Raw genomic sequence first — 16,958 nt, forward strand, 5'->3', positions numbered from 1 at the left:
ACCTCTGGTGTAAGTATTAAAAATATTATTATCTCAAGAATCCAATATTCCAGAGGGTTTAAATTTAAAAAATTTATTATATCTCAGTCCAATGATTCTTGAGGAGTTTAAGTATTAACAATCTATTATGTCTAGAATCCAATGATTCCTGAGGGGTTTCAATTATTAAAAATTTATCATATCTCAGAGATTCAATGATTCCTTGAGGAGTTTAGAGAATAAAAATGTCACAGTGCAAGAAAGACCTTGAGGGGAAGTATTAACAATCTAATCATATCTTAGAGAATCCAATGATTCCTGAGGGGTTTAATTATTACAACAATCTTATTATTCTCAGAGAATACAATGACCTATAGTTTAGAGGTTAAAATCTCATTATGTTCAGAGAATCCAATGATTGCTGAGGAGTTTAAGTATTATAACAATCTTATCATATCTCAGAGAATCCAATGATTCCTGAGGAGTTTCAATTATTACAAAAATCTTATCATATCTCAGAGAATCCAATGATTCCTGAGGAGTTTAACATATTACAACAATCTTATCATATCTCAGAAAATCCAATGATTCCTGAGGGGTTTCAATTATTACAACAATCTTATCATATCTCAGAGAATCCAATGATTCCTGAGGGCTTTCAATTATTACAACAATCTCATTAATTCTCAGAGAATCAATGATTCCTGAGGAGTTTAACTATTACAACAATCTTATCATATCTTAGAATCCAATGATTCCTGAGGTTTCAAGTATTGCAACAATCTTATCATGTCTCAGAGAATCCAATGATTCTAGGTTTAAAGTATTGCAACAATCATATCGTATCTCAGAAAGTCAATGATTCCTGAGGGTTTAATATTCAATAATCTCATCATGTCTCAGAGAATCCAATGATTCCTAAGATTTTAAAAATATTACAACAATCTCATTATGTTTCAATTATTATAACAATATTATTATATCTCAGAAATCAATGATTCCTCAGGGTGTAACGTATTACCAATATTATCATATCTCAGAAATCCAATGATTCCTGAGGGTTTAAATTTTAACAACCATCTTATTATATCTCAGAGAATCCAATGATTCTTGAGAGTTTAAATATTACACAATCTCATTATTCTCAGAAAGTCAATGATTCCTGAGGGTTTCAATTATTACAACAACCTTATCATATCTCAGAGAATCCAATGATTCCTGAGGAGGTTAACGTATTACAACAGTCTTATCATATCTCAGAGAATCCAATGATTCCTGAGGAGTTTAACGTATTACAACAATCTTATCATATCTCTGAGAATCCAATGATTCCTGAGGGATTTCAATATTAAACAACTTATCATGTCTCAGAAATCAATGATTCCTGAGGAGTTTAAAGTATTGCAACAATCATATCGTATCTCAGAGAATCCAATGATTCCTGAGGAGTTTAGAGTATTGCAATAATCTCATCATGTCTCAGAGAATCCAATGATTCCTGAGGATTTTAAAGTATTACAACAATCTCATTATGTTTCAATTATTATAACAATATTATTATATCTCAGAAAATCCAATGATTCCTCAGGAGTGTAACGTATTGCAACAATATTATCATATCTCAGAGAATCCAATGATTCCTGAGGGTTTAAATTTTAACAACCATCTTATTATATCTCAGAGAATCCAATGATTCTTGAGGAGTTTAGAGTATTACAGCAATCTCATTATGTCTCAGAGAATCCAATGATTCCTGAGGGGTTTCAATTATTACAACAACCTTATCATATCTCAGAGAATCCAATGATTCCTGAGGAGGTTAACGTATTACAACAGTCTTATCATATCTCAGAGAATCCAATGATTCCTGAGGAGTTTAACGTATTACAACAATGTCATCATGTGTCAGAGAATCCAATGATTCCTGAGGAGTTTAACGTATTACAACAATCTTATCATATCTCAGAGAATCCAATGATTCCTGAGGGGTTTCAATTATTACAACAATCTTATCATATCTCAGAGAATCCAATGATTCCTGAGGAGTTTCAATTATTACAACAATCTCATCATGTCTCAGAGAATCCAATGATTCCTGAGGAGTTTAACGTATTACAACAATCTTATCATATCTCAGAGAATCCAATGATTCCTGAGGAGTTTAAAGTATTACAACAATCTTATCATATCTCAGAGAATCCAATGATTCCTGAGGAGTTTAAAGTATTACAACAATCTTATCATATCTCAGAGAATCCAATGATTCCTGAGGGGTTTCAATTATTACAACAATCTTATCATATCTCAGAGAATCCAATGATTCCTGAGGGGTTTAAATTATTACAACAATCTTATCATGTCTCAGAGAATCCAATGATTCCTGAGGGGTTTCAATTATTACAACAATCTTATCATATCTCAGAGAATCCAATGATTCCTGAGGGGTTTCAATTATTACAACAATCTTATCATATCTCAGAGAATCCAATGATTCCTGAGGGGTTTCAATTATTACAACAATCTTATCATATCTCAGAGAATCCAATGATTCCTGAGGGGTTTCAATTATTACAACAATCTTATCATATCTCAGAGAATCCAATGATTCCTGAGGGGTTTCAATTATTACAACAATCTTATCATATCTCAGAGAATCCAATGATTCCTGAGGGGTTTCAATTATTACAACAATCTTATCATATCTCAGAGAATCCAATGATTCCTGAGGGGTTTCAATTATTACAACAATCTTATCATATCTCAGAGAATCCAATGATTCCTGAGGGGTTTCAATTATTACAACAATCTTATCATATCTCAGAGAATCCAATGATTCCTGAGGGGTTTCAATTATTACAACAATCTTATCATATCTCAGAGAATCCAATGATTCCTGAGGGGTTTCAATTATTACAACAATCTCATTATGTCTCAGAGAATCCAATGATTCCTGAGGAGTTTAACGTATTACAACAATCTTATCATATCTCAGAGAATCCAATGATTCCTGAGGAGTTCAGAGTATTGCAACAATCTCATCATGTCTCAGAGAATCCAATGATTCCTGAGGACTTTAACGTATTACAACAATATTATCATATCTCAGAGAATCCATTGATTCTTGAGGAGTTTAGAGTATTACAACAATCTCATTATGTCTCAGAGAATCCAATGATTCCTGAGGGATTTCAATTATTACAACAATCTTATCATATCTCAGAGAATCCAATGATTCCTGAGGAGTTTCAATTATTACAACAATCTTATCATATCTCAGAGAATCCAATGATTCCTGAGGAGTTTAACTTATTACAACAATCTTATCATATCTCAGAGAATCCAATGATTCCTGAGGAGTTTAACGTATTACACAATCTCATTATGTCTCAGAGAATCCAATGATTCCTGAGGAGTTTAAGGTATTACAATAATCTTATTTTTTTTTTTATTTAATAGCCTTTTATTTACAGGATATATACATGGGTAACTTTACAGCATTAACAATTGCCAAACCTCTTGTTCCAATTTTCACCTCTTACCCCCCCCTCCCTAAATTGGGGATGAGTAGATTTAAATATATTAAAATATAACTTAGATACACAATAAGTATACATGACAAAACATTATTTGCTGTACAAAAGAATCAACTCTGAATTATTGTACAATTAAGCTTGAAGAAATCAAAATGCGGTTGCATAAATATAGGGATTAGAATTCAATGTATGGTTTTTAGTCATCTCCCAGAGTTCTTTCTTCTGGGCATAGCTAGTTCAGTTCATTACTGCTCCATTAGAAATGATTTGGTTGATCTCATTGCTGAGGATGGCCTGATCCATCAGAACTGGTCATCATCTAGATATGTTGAATATAATGATCTCCTGGTCCTGCTCACTTCCTCAGCATCAGTTCGTGTAAGTCCTCCAGGCCTTTCTGAAATCATCCTGTTGGTCATTTCTTACAGAACAGTAATATCCCATAATTTTCATATACCACAATTTATTCAGCCATTCTCCAACTGATGGACATCCATTCAGTTTCCAGTTTCTAACCACTAAAAGGGCTTGCCACAAACATTCGTGCACAGGGTCCCTTTCCCTTCTTTATAATCTCTTTGGGATATAATCCAGTAGTAACACTACTGGATCAAAGGTATGCACAGTTTGATAACTTTTTGAGCATAGTTCCAAACTACTCTCAAAATGGTTGGATTCGTTCACAACTCCACCAACAATGCATCAATGTCCCAGTTTTCCCATCCTCCAACAATCATCATTATTTTTCCTGTCATCTTAGCCAATCTGACAGGTGTGTGTGGTATCTTAGAGTTGTCTTAATTTGCATTTCTCTGATTAACAATGACTTGGAGCATCTTTTCATTGACTAGAAATAGTTTCAATTTCTTCATCTGAGAATTGTCTGTTCATATCCTTTGACCATTTTCAATTGGAGAATGGCTTTATTTTTATAAATTAGAGTTAATTCTCTATATTTTGGAAATAAGCTTTATCAGAACCTTTGACCGTAAAAATATTTTTCCCAGTTTATTGCTTCCTTCTAATCTTGTCTGCATTAGTTTTGTTTGTACAAAACTTTTCAGTTTGGTATAATCAAATTTTCTATTTTGTGATCAGTAATGATCTCTAGTTCTCTTTGGTCTAAAGACCTTCCCCTTCCACAGGTCTGAGAGGTAAACTATCCTATGTTCCTCTAATTTATTAATAATTTCATTCTTTATCCTAGGTCATGAACCCATTTTGACCTTATCTTGGTGTAGGCGTTAAGTATGGATCAATGCCTAGTTCTCCATATTAGTTTCAATTTTCCCAACAATTTTTATCAAACAGTAAGTTCTTATCCCAAAAGCTGGGATCTTTAGGTTTATCAAAGACTAGGTTGCTATATTTGTTGACTGTTTATCCCTTGAACCCAATCTATTCCACTGATCAACTAATCTTTCCTTAGCCAATACCAAATAGTTTTGGTAACTGCTGCTCTATAATATAATTTTAGATCTGGTACAGCTAAGCCACCATCATTTGATTTTTCATTAATTCCCTTAAATTCTTGACCTTTTGTTTTCCATATGAACTTTTTGTTATTTTTCTAGCTCATTAAAATAGTTTTTGGGAGTCTGATTGGTATAGCGCTAAATAAATAGATTAGTTTAAATTAATATTGTCATCTTTATTATACTCGCCCTATCCAAGAGCATTTAATATTTTTCCTGAGGACTTTAACGTATTACAACAATTTTATCATGTCTCAGTGAATGCAATGATTCCTGAGGAGTTTAGAGTATTACAACAATCTCATTATGTCTCCGAGAATCCAATGATTCCTGAGGAGTTTAGAGTATTACAACAATGTCAACATGTGTCAGAGAATCCAATGATTCCTGAAGAGATTAGAGTATTGCAACAATCTCATCATGGCTCAGAGAATCCAATGATTCTTGAGGAGTTTAAAGTATTGCAACAATTTTATCATATCTCAAAGAATCCAATGATTCCTGAGGGGTTTCAATTATTATAACAATCTTATTATATCTCAGAAAATCCAATGATTCCTGAGGAGTGTAACGTATTACAACAATCTCATTATGTCTCAGAGAATCCAATGATTCCTGAGGAGTTTAGAGTATTGCAACAATCTCATCATGTCTCAGAGAATCCAATGATTCCTGAGGGGTTTCAATTATTACAACAATCTTATTATATCTCAGAGAATACAATGATTCCTGAGGAGTTTAGAGTATTGTAACAATCTCATTATGTGTCAGAGAATCCAATGATTGCTGAGGAGTTTAACTTATTATAACAATCTTATCATATCTCAGAGAATCCAATGATTCCTGAGGGGTTTCAATTATTACAACAATCTTATCATATCTCAGAGAATCCAATGATTCCTGAGGGGTTTCAATTATTACAACAATCTTATTATGTCTCAGAGAATCCAATGATTCCTGAGGAGTTTAAAGTATTACAACAATCTTATCATATCTCAGAGAATCCAATGATTCCTGAGGGGTTTCAATTATTACAACAATCTTATCATATCTCAGAGAATCCAATGATTCCTGAGGAGTTTAAATTATTACAACAATCTTATCATATCTCAGAGAATCCAATGATTCCTGAGGGGTTTCAATTATTACAACAATCTTATCATATCTCAGAGAATCCAATGATTTCTGAGGAGTTTAACTTATTACAACAATCTTATCATGTCTCAGAGAATCCAATGATTCCTGAGGAGTTTAAATTATTACAACAATCTTATCATATCTCAGAGAATCCAATGATTCCTGAGGAGTTTAAAGTATTACAACAATCTTATCATATCTCAGAGAATCCAATGATTCCTGAGGAGTTTAAAGTATTACAACAATCTCATCATGTCTCAGAGAATCCAATGATTCCTGAGGATTTTAAAGTATTACAACAATCTCATTATGTTTCAATTATTATAACAATCTTATTATATCTCAGAAAATCCAATGATTCCTCAGGAGTGTAACGTATTACAACAATATTATCATATCTCAGAGAATCCAATGATTCCTGAGGAGTTTAGAGTATTACAACAATCTCATTATGTCTCAGAGAATCCAATGATTCCTGAGGGATTTCAATTATTACAACAACCTTATCATATCTCAGAGAATCCAATGATTCCTGAGGAGTTTAACGTATTACAACAGTCTTATCATGTCTCAGAGAATCCAATGATTCCTGAGGACTTTAACGTATTACAACAATCTCATCATATCTCAGAGAATCCCATAATTCCTGAGGAGTTTAACGTATTACACAATCTCATTATGTCTCAGAATCCAATGATTCTGAGGGAGTTTAATATTACAATAATCTTATTTTTTTTTTAAATAGCCTTTTATTTAAGGATATATACATGGTAACTTTACCATTAACAATTCAAACCTCTTGTTCCAATTTTCACCTCTTACCCCCACCCTCCCTAAATGGCAGGATGACCAGTAGATGTTAAATATATTAAAATATAACTAGATACACAATAAGTATACATAAAAAACATTATTTGTTACAAAAGAATCAGACTCTGAATTATTGTACAATTAGCTTGTGAAGGAAATCAAAATACGGTGTGCATAAATATAGGGATTGGAATTCAATGTAATGGTTTTAGTCATCTCCCAGGTTCTTTTCTGGGTATAGCTAGTTCAGTTCATTACTGCTCCATTAGAAATGATTTGGTTGATCTCATTGCTGAGGATGGCCTGATCCATCAGAACTGGTCATCATCTAGTATTATTGTTGAAGTATATAATGATCTCCTGGTCCTGCTCACTTCCTCAGCATCAGTTCGTGTAAGTCTCTCCAGGCCTTTCTGAAATCATCCTGTTGGTCATTTCTTACAGAACAGTAATATCCCTAATTTTCATATACCACAATTTATTCAGCATTCTCAACTGATGGACATCCATTCAGTTTCCAGTTTCTAACCACTACAAAGGGCTGCCACAAACATTCGTGCACATACAGGTCCCTTTCCCTTCTTTATAATCTCTTTGGGATATAATCCCAGTAGTAACACTGCTGGATCAAAGGTATGCACAGTTTGATAACTTTTTGGAGCATAGTTCCAAACTACTCTCCAAAATGGTTGGATTCGTTCACAACTCCACCAACAATGCATCAATGTCCCAGTTTTCCCACTCCCTCAACAATCATCAGTATTTTTCCTGTCATCTTAGCCAATCTGACAGGTGTGTAGTGGTATCTTAGAGTTGTCTTAATTTGCATTTCTCGATTAACAATGACTTGACATCTTTTCTATGACTAGAAATAGTTTCAATTTTCTTCATCTGAAATTGTCTGTTCATATCCTTTGACCATTTTTCAATTGGAGAATCTTATTTTTTATAAATTAGAGTTAATTCTCTATATTTTTGGAAATAAGGCCTTTATCAGAACCTTTGACCGTAAAAATATTTTCCCAGTTTATTCTTCCTTCTAATCTTGTCTGCATTAGTTTTGTTTGTACAAAAACTTTTCAGTTTGGTATAACAAATTTTCTATTTTGTGATCAGTAATGATCTCTAGTTCTCTTTGGTCATAAAGACCTTCCTTCCACAGGTCTGAGGTAAACTATCCTATGTTCCTCTAATTTATTAATAATTTCATTCTTTATGCCTAGGTCATGAACCCATTTTGACCTTATCTTGGTGTACGGCGTTAAGTATGGATCAATGCCTAGTTTCTGCCATATTAGTTTTCAATTTTTCCCAGCAATTTTTATCAAACAGTAAGTTCTTATCCCAAAAGCTGGGATCTTTGGGTTTGTCAAGACTAGGTTGCATATTTGTTTGACTGTTTTATCCCTTGAACCCAATCTATTCCACTGATCAACTAATCTATTCCTTAGCCTCCAAATAGTTTTGGTAACTGCTGCTCTATAATATAATTTTAGATCTGGTACAGCTAAGCCACCATCATTTGATTTTTTTTCATTAATTCCCTTGAAATTCTTGACCTTTTGTTTATCCATATGAACTTTGTTGTTATTTTTTCTAGCTCATTAAAATAGTTTTTTGGGAGTCTGATTGGTATAGCGCTAAATAAATAGATTAGTTTAGGTAATATTGTCATCTTTATTATATTTGCTCGCCCTATCCAAGAGCATTTAATATTTTTCCTGAGGACTTTAACGTATTACAACAATTTTATCATGTCTCAGTGAATGCAATGATTCCTGAGGAGTTTAGAGTATTACAACAATCTCATTATGTCTCCGAGAATCCAATGATTCCTGAAGAGATTAGAGTATTGCAACAATCTCATCATGTCTCAGAGAATCCAATGATTCTTGAGGAGTTTAAAGTATTGCAACAATTTTATCATATCTCAAAGAATCCAATGATTCCTGAGGGGTCTCAATTATTATAACAACCTTATTATATCTTAGAAAATCCAATGATTCCTGAGGAGTTTAGAGTATTGCAACAATCTCATCATGTCTCAGAGAATCCAATGATTCCTGAGGAGTTTAGAGTATTGCAACAATCTCATCATGTCTCAGAGAATCCAATGATTCCTGAGGAGTTTAACATATTACAACAATCTTATCATATCTTAGAGAATCCAATGATTCCTGAGGGGTTTCAATTATTACAACAATCTTATTATATCTCAGAGAATACAATGATTCCTGAGGAGTTTAGAGTATTGTAACAATCTCATTATGTGTCAGAGAATCCAATGATTGCTGAGGAGTTTAAGGTATTATAACAATCTTATCATATCTCAGAGAATCCAATGATTCCTAAGGGGTTTCAATTATTACAACAATCTTATCATATCTCAGAGAATCCAATGATTCCTGAGGGCTTTCAATTATTACAACAATTTCATTATGTCTCAGAGAATCCAATGATTCCTGAGGCGTTTAACGTATTACAACAATCTTATCATATCTCAGAGAATCCAATGATTCCTGAGGGGTTTCAATTACTACAACAATCTTATCATATCTCAGAGAATCCAATGATTCCTGAGGGCTTTCAATTATTACAACAATCTTATCATATCTCAGAGAATCCAATGATTCCTGAGGGTTTAAATTTTAACAACAATCTTATTATATCTCAGAGAATACAATGATTCCTGAGGAGTTTAGAGTATTGTAACAATCTCATTATGTGTCAGAGAATCCAATGATTGCTGAGGAGTTTAACGTATTATAACAATCTTATCATATCTCAGAGAATCCAATGATTCCTGAGGAATTTCAATTATTACAAAAATCTTATCATATCTCAGAGAATCCAATGATTCCTGAGGAGTTTAACATGTTACAACAATCTTATCATGTCTGAGAGAATCCAATGATTCCTGAGGAGTTTAACGTATTACAACAATCTTATCATATCTCAGAAAATCCAATGATTCCTGAGCAGTTTAACGTATTACAACAATCATCATATCTCTGAGAATCCAATGATTCCTGAGGGATTTCAAGTATTGCAACAATCTTATCATGTCTCAGAGAATCCAATGATTCCTGAGGAGTTTAAAGTATTGCAACAATCATATCGTATCTCAGAGAATCCAATGATTCCTGAGGAGTTTAGAGTATTGCAACAATCTCATCATGTCTCAGAGAATCCAATGATTCCTGAGGATTTTAAAGTATTACAACAATCTCATTATGTTTCAATTATTATAACAATCTTATTATATCTCAGAAAATCCAATGATTCCTCAGGAGTGTAACGTATTACAACAATATTATCATATCTCAGAGAATCCAATGATTCCTGAGGGTTTAAATTTTAACAACAATCTTATTATATCTCAGAGAATACAATGATTCCTGAGGAGTTTAGAGTATTGTAACAATCTCATTATGTGTCAGAGAATCCAGTGATTGCTGAGGAGTTTAACGTATTATAACAATCTTATCATATCTCAGAGAATCCAATGATTCCTGAGGAGTTTAACATATTACAACAATCTTATCATATCTCAGAGAATCCAATGATTCCTGAGGGGTTTCAATTATTACAACAATCTTATCATATCTCAGAGAATCCAATGATTCCTGAGGGCTTTCAATTATTACAACAATCTCATTATGTCTCAGAGAATCCAATGATTCCTGAGGAGTTTAACGTATTACAACAATCTTGTCATATCTCAGAGAATCCAATGATTCCTGAGGGGTTTCAATTACTGCAACAATCTTATCATATCTCAGAGAATCCTATGATTCCTGAGGGCTTTCAATTATTACAACAATCTCATTATGTCTCAGAGAATCCAATGATTCCTGAGGAGTTTAACGTATTACAACAATCTTATCATATCTCAGAGAATCCAATGATTCCTGAGGGTTTCCAACTATTACAACAATCTCATCATGTCTCAGAGAATCCAATGATTCCTGAGAGCTTTAAATTATTACAACAATCTCATTATGTCTCGGATAATCCAATGATTCCTGAGGAGTTTAAAGTATTACAACAATCTTATTATATCTCTGAGAATCCAATGATTCTTGAGGAGTTTAGAGTATTTCAACAATCTCATTATGTCTCAGAGAATCCAATGATTCCTGAGGAGTTTAACGTATTACAACAATTTTATCATATCTCAGAGAATCCAATGATTCCTGAGGGGTTTCAATTATTACAGCAATCTTATCATATCTCAGAGAATCCAATGATTCCTGAGGAGTTGAACGTATTACAACAATCTTATCATATCTCAGAGAATCCAATGATTCCTAGGGGTTTGAACTATTACAACAATCTTATCATATCTTAGAGAATCCAATGATTCCTGTGGAATTTAACGTATTACAATAATTTTGTCTTATCTTAGAGAATCCAATGATTCTTGAGATCTTTCAATTTTTACAACAATCTTATCAAATCTTAGAGAATCCAATGATTCCTGAAAAGTTTAATGTATTACAACAATCCTATCATGTCTCAAAGAATCCAAAGATTCCTGAGCAGTTTAAAGTACTGCAAAAATCTTATCATATCTATGAGAATCCAATGATTCCTGAGGCTTTTCAAGTACTGAAATAATCTTATCATGTCACAGAGAATCCAATGATTCCTGAGGGGTTTCAATTATTACATCAATCTTATTATATCTCAGAGAATCCAATGATTCCTGAGGAGTTTAACGTATTACAACAATCTTATCATATCTCAGAGAATCCAATGATTCCTCAGGGGTTTCAATTATTACATCAATCTTATTATATCTCAGAGAATCCAATGATTCCTGAGGAGTTTAACGTATTACAACAATCTTATCATATCTCAGAGAATCCAATGGTTCCTGAGGAGTTGAAATTATTACACTAATCTTATCATGTCTCAAAGAATCCAATGATTCCTGAGGTATTTAAATTATTACTACAATCTTATCAAATCTCAGAGAATCCAATGATTCCTGAGGGTTTTCAAGTACTGAAACAATCTTATCATGTCACAGAGAATCCAATGATTCCTGAGCAGTTTAACGTATTACAACAATCTCATCATATCTCTGAGAATCCAATGATTCCTGAGGGTTTTGAACTATTACAACAATCTTATCAAATCTCAGAGAATCCAATGATTCCTGAGGAGTTTAATGTATTACAATAATCTAATCATGTCTCAGAGAATCCAGTGATTCCTGAGGGTTTCAAGTATTACAACAATCTTATCTTGTCTCAGAGATGCAATGATTCCTGAGGGCTTTCAAGTATTACAACAATCTTATCATGTCTCAGAGAATCCAATGATTCCTGAGGGATTTCAATTATTACAACAATCTTATCATGTCTCAGAGAATCCAATGATTCCTGAGCAGTTTAACGTATTACAACAATCTCATCATATCTCTGAGAATCCAATGATTCCTGAGGGTTTTGAACTATTACAACAATCTTATCATATCTCAGAGAATCCAATGATTCCTGAGGAATTGAACATATTACATCAATTTTATCAAATCTCAGAAAATCCAATGATTCCTGAAGGCTTTCAAGTATTACAACAATCTGATCATGCCTCAGAGAATCCAATGATTCCTGAGGCCTTTGAAGTATTACACAAATCTTATCATGTCTCAGAGAACCCAATGATTCCTGAGGGTTTTCAGTATTGAAACAATCTTATCATGTCTCAGAGAATCCAATGATTCCTGAGGGCTTTAAATTATTACAAGAATTTCATCCTGTCTCAGTGAATACAATGATTCCTGAAGGCTTTGAACTATTACGACAATCTTATCAAATCTCAGAGAATCCAAGTATTCCTGAGGACTTTCAATTATGACAACAATCTTATCAAATCTCAGAGAATCCAATGATTCCTGAGGAGTTTAATGTATTACAATAATCTAATCATGTCTCAGAGAATCCAGTGATTCCTGAGTGTTTCAAGTATTACAACAATCTTATCTTGTCTCAGAGATGCAATGATTCCTGAAGGCTTTCAAGTATTACAACAATCTTTTCATGTCTCAGAGAATCCAATGATTCCTGAGGGTTTTCAAGTATTACAACAATTTTATGTGTCTCAGAGAAACCAATGATTCCTGAGGAGTTCAGAGTATTACAACAATCTCATCATGTCTCAGAGAATCAAATGATTCCTGAGTGCTTTCAATTATTACAACCATCTTATCAAATCTCAGAGAATCCAATGATTCCTGAGGGCTTTCAATTATTACAGCAATCTAATCATGTCTCAGAGAATCCAATGATTCCTGAGGGCTTTCAATTATTACAACAATCTAATCATGTCTCTGAGAATCCAGTGATTCTTGAGGCGTTTCAGCCATTACAACAATCTTATCATGTCTCAGAGAATCCCATGGTTCCTGAGGTTTTGCAAGTATTACAGGAATCTTATGTCTCAGATCATCCAATGATTCCTGAGGGCTTTCCAATCCTACAACAATCTTATCAAGTTTCAGAGAATCCAACGATTTCTGAGCATTTCTAGTATTGCAAGAATCTCATTATGTCTCAGAGAATCCAATGATTCCTGAGGGCTTTCAAGTCCTACTACAATCTGATCATGTTTCAGAGAATCCAATGATTCCTGAGCTTTTTCAAGTATTGCAACAGTCTTATTATGTCTCAGAGAATCCAATGATTCCTGAGGGCTTTCAAGTCCTACTACAATCTGATCATGTTTCAGAGAATCCAATGATTCCTGAGCTTTTTCAAGTATTGCAACAGTCTTATTATGTCTTAGAGATTCCAATGATTCCTGAGGGCTTTCACGTCCTACAACAGTCTTATGTCTCAGAGATTCCAATGATTCCTGAAGGTTTTGAAGTCCAATAATTTTCGATGTCCATGAGTGAAATGCTATAACTTCCATGCTATTTCATTGATTCAATGTCCTACACAATCAGCAACAGATCCACATGATATTTCTTGGGTCTTATCCTTCCTTTCAAGGGTCTGCTCCATCTCTGTGTGATCGACTAGGCGAATATGTCTCGTTACCACCCATCTCCACCTGTAGAGATACAAGCAAACCCAAGCAGTTAATCTATCAGGTCCCTTCCATTCACCACTTTCTGGTTCTCTCCACCTTACCTGGCGATTATCTAAATATAATGGAGCTCCTCACACTGGACACTGCCCTTCCAGTGGGTTATAAACCTGCCTGCCGGAGTCAGTTCTTCTTTGTCAAAAATCAATAAGTTAACAATATAAAGGTCTAGATTTAGAAGTTCTCATAGGGTTACCTGTGGCTCCCCCTTTCTTTTCTTTTTGGAGGAGCATTGTAATGTCTCTGTTTCTCCTCTCTACTATTGCCTGTCCTTGAGGATTAAGAGGTATGCCAGTGATGTGTAAAATCTTATACTGTGCACAAAAGCGTGCAAAATGTTTAGAAGTATATGCAGGACCATTGTTTGTTTTTATTGCTTGTGGTACACCCATAATTTGCTAATGCTTGTATGAGGAATTCAGTGACCACTCTCGCTGTCCTTTTTGTTTGCTGGTATTGCAAAAGTGAATCCTGAAAAGGTGTCTACCATAACATGATAAAAGACAGACGACCAAAATATTTATAATGGGGCACATCCATTTGCCAGATTTCATTGGGTCTCAAACTACGAGGGTTCTTCCCTGGAGGTAGTGTAGGAGTGTGGAAAGGAAGGCAAGCCGTACAGGCTTTTACTGTGCTCCCTGCTTCCTCTCTTGTTATTCTGAATTGTAAACGTGAAGCTCGAGCAGCCTGATGATATTTAGAATGAGATTCCTGGGCTTCTTAGAATAAAGGAATATTGACCAACATAGTTAGAAGGCGATCTGCCTTTGAATTACCATCAAAAATAGGATCTGGAAGTCCACTATGTGAGTGGACATGCAAAATATAAATCTTACCAGGATGGTTTCTCACTTGCTCTTGAATTTTCTTAAAGAGCTGATATATATTAGAGACTACAAATTTTATTTGGGCCGTGGAAATTCTTTGTACTATACCTACTGAATGGGCCGAATTAGATATTATATTTATATCTCCTGGATAAGTAAGAGCTAGAATGATTGCATACAATTCATCCTGCTAAGTGGACTGAAAAGGAGTTCTGACTACTCTCTTTATAGTTAAGTCATGAGAGTACACAGCACAAATATTATGTTTGGATGCATCTGTAAAGATAGTTGGTTCTTTAAGAGGAACTTTAGAAGCTTTTTCTTCAAGAATCCATTGCCAATTATGTCATAGTCTGGTTATCTTTAATGGAGACCCATGTGTAAAATTTGAAGCCATAGCCAAAAAATTTGCCACTCTGGGATGGTCTCATAGCACACATTAATTTGTGTATTAGTATAAAAGGTATATATCTTGTCAGGTCTTGTCCCCGATAATTGTACTGCTTGCTTAATGGCCTTTAATAAAATTCTAGCCACAAGCACTGGGTAAGGAGTAAGGCTTTGTTCTGGTTGTGCTGGGAGGTTCACCCACTCTCTCACACTGTCTCCTTGATGAAGGACTGCTGTGGGTGCCTCTTGTGTAGCAAAAACTGATATTTCCAAGGGTTTTTGAGTAACTCTTTCCATTACATTGGATAAAGCCAGTTCAACTTCACACTGGTGTATCAGTTTTCCATTGGATAGGAACAGGTGAAAATGTTGGCAGGCTTTCAACAACAGCCCTGCCTAAAAAATCAGAACTACTCATTTTTAGCCCTAATTGTTGTAAGACGTCTCTTCCCCACAGATTGATGGGGATTTTTTCAACTATAAAAGAAGTAAAAACTCCTGTTTTGCCTTCAAAAGTCCATCTCATAAGGGCAGCACTAACTTCAGCTGCTATTGATCCTCCTACGCCAGACATGTAGGTGTCTCCTTTAATCTTTGGCCAGTGACTGGGCCAGTTGGCACCTCTAATGACTGTACAATCTGCACCTGTGTCTACCAATCCTTACAATGGTAGGTCATTTATATAGATCATGATCATATGTTGGTCAGCTGTTACAGCTACTGTCCAGCATATTCCTGGATTTTGTGGCTTGGAGTCAGAATCTGGGTGACTATCACCAGGTTGCTTATTAGGATTCTGTATCAGTAAACCTGATGCTACTACTTCTCCTGGGTGATAAGTCACATATTGTCTACCTGTATTAGTAACTGGGATATTATCTACACATTCCCCAGTTTCCTACATCAGTGTGTGGATGAACACTGTTTTGTACGTACTCTCAGGAGGTGAAATGGTCAAGCTTACTGTATTTGGAGACAAGGGATCCACAGGCTGAAGAGGAACAGATTTCACTTCTCCAGCGGATATCTCAGTTGTCCCAGCTGCATACAACTCTATTCTCCCCAATTGTAATCCCTTTCTCCCTTCAGGTTGCTTCCTGGCTGATTGATTGTGTAATCCCTATCTCCCATCATATGGCTTCCTGGCTGATTGGTCATGTCTGGGTACTGGACTTCTAGGCACTCTCTGGGTTTAGCATCAGCTGCCATCATGACCCAAGTGTTTTTTGCCTGGGGCCCTGGAGCTGGGCCCCTCATCCCGTTTCTCTGAATCAGTATACATTCTGAGGCCCAATGGAAGCCTCTGTTGCATTTTGGACATGGGGTATTGGGTCTTGTTCCCCACCCTGTTTTCTCATTCTTTCTCTATACCAACACTGAGCTTTCAAATGCCCTACTTTACCACACTGAAAGCATTGACAAGTCTCTCTGGAAGTCCCTTGCCAGAAGGGACCCTGTCTTCTCATGTTGGGATCTTGGGAAATCTACATCATATCCTGGCTATAAAAGGCATTTGTACCCACTGTGGCACAGCGTCTTATGAGTTCCTCTAGAGGAGCATCCTTGCACAGTCCTAGTATAATTCTTCTGCAGACCTCATTAGCATTTTCCTTAGCAAGTTGCCTTATCAAAATGTCTGTTACTGCATTTTCACCATTAGTTCTTGTGATAGCTGTCTGCAAATGTCCCACAAAGTCAGCAAAGGG

At 34.9% G+C, this 16,958-nt stretch overlaps 1 long non-coding RNA gene across 3 annotated transcripts in view; it reads right to left on the bottom strand.

Annotated features, from left to right (window-relative positions):
• Positions 1 to 13,710: 13,710 nt before the first annotated feature.
• LOC116420384 overlaps positions 13,711 to 16,958 on the bottom strand; it is a 97,234-nt gene continuing 93,986 nt past the window's right edge. For all 3 annotated transcript variants that reach the window (XR_004230666.1, XR_004230667.1, XR_004230665.1), the window contains one exon: positions 13,711 to 13,996. This is a non-coding gene — a long non-coding RNA (uncharacterized LOC116420384). The remainder of the gene's footprint in view (positions 13,997 to 16,958) is intronic.

Source organism: Sarcophilus harrisii, chromosome X, assembly GCF_902635505.1.
Source record: "Sarcophilus harrisii chromosome X, mSarHar1.11, whole genome shotgun sequence".
NCBI classification, from domain to species: domain Eukaryota; kingdom Metazoa; phylum Chordata; class Mammalia; order Dasyuromorphia; family Dasyuridae; genus Sarcophilus; species Sarcophilus harrisii.